Source organism: Penaeus monodon, chromosome 28, assembly GCF_015228065.2.
Source record: "Penaeus monodon isolate SGIC_2016 chromosome 28, NSTDA_Pmon_1, whole genome shotgun sequence".
Lineage (NCBI taxonomy): Eukaryota > Metazoa > Arthropoda > Malacostraca > Decapoda > Penaeidae > Penaeus > Penaeus monodon.
The window spans coordinates 22,097,521-22,097,897 of record NC_051413.1 but is presented as its reverse complement, the minus strand read 5'-3'; positions in this window follow the sequence as shown (position 1 = coordinate 22,097,897).

The following is a 377-nucleotide window of genomic DNA, read 5'->3' as shown; positions in this document are numbered from 1 at the left end:
TCCCACTGACGAAGCAACTACAGCAATAAGAAAATAAGATAAGAGAGATGGCAGGAAGCAAGTCAGGCTTGAGGTTAGGAAGTAAAGGAGGGAGGCTGAGAGGAGAGGCCACAGTGTCATTGACCGCCTGTGAATAGAACCTTCACTCAAAGGTTAAGGAATTGACTTCTACACAGAAGACAGATCACGAGAAAAGAGGATATCATTTGGAAAAGGTAGATCCTTAGAAGGCGGATTCTCAGTAGAGAAATTCGAGGCCTTTATCACGTAGGATATCAGAGGAGCGATCCGCGCCCGGGCTCCATAGGGTTCAGCGAAACAACCCGGTGTTTCATTTCTTAGTGTCAGCGAGGAATTGTGTCTAGACTGACGCCATA